Below are 853 nucleotides of genomic sequence, written 5' to 3' on the forward strand. Positions count from 1 at the left end.
GTCTTCAGTTCTGCCTTCCAAGCCCACTGGAGCAAGCTGGAGGCTTCTCCTGACTCATGCAGCTGCTGGCTGCTGAGGCAGACAAACCCGAGATCAGCAGGTAAAACGGAACAAGCCCAGGATCAGCAGGCAACATGGCAGGCCACTGGTTCAAGCCCAGGAATTAGAGATGATGAATGAGCCAAAAGCAGGATCCATTCCATATATACTAGAAGCAGCCCACACCCCCTTCAACTGATTAACAGCTGACAGCAGATTCTACCCTGGGGGTGATTACACCACATCCAATCTCATTATGGGGAATAACTACATCATGGCTGCCAAGCCACTCAAAATCATGGCCCAGCCAAGTCAACATACATACACATGCATACAATGTACACACCACACCATCTAAAGTAAGACTCTTCCCACCACTTTCCATGCATTGTCCTGATTTATGACCTTTATTTTGTTATTCTTAGGTGCTGTTAAGTCAATTAAGCCTCATAGCAACCGTATGTAACACAGAATTTTCTTTGCTATAATCAACTTATTGGCAATACCTTTTTTCAACAACATAAATGGTGATTATACATGTGGACCTCACCAAGAATCAAATAGACTACATCTGTAGGAAGAGACAATGGAGCAAATCTATCTTGGCAGACGTACAGCCAGAATGCTCCTTAGAAGCAAGGATGGTGAGACTTCACCTCACATCCTTTGGACATGTGATCAGGAGAGACCAGTCCCTGGAGAAGGACATCATGCTTGGGAAAGCAGAGGGTCAGCAGAAAAGGGGAAGACTCTCAGTAAGATGGGTTGACACAGTGACTGTAACAGTGAGCTCAAACATAGCAAGGATTGTGAG

This window comes from Orycteropus afer, unplaced genomic scaffold (genome assembly GCF_000298275.1).
Source record: "Orycteropus afer afer isolate SDZICR_OR568_19922 unplaced genomic scaffold, OryAfe1.0 scaffold00291, whole genome shotgun sequence".
Classification (NCBI taxonomy): domain Eukaryota; kingdom Metazoa; phylum Chordata; class Mammalia; order Tubulidentata; family Orycteropodidae; genus Orycteropus; species Orycteropus afer.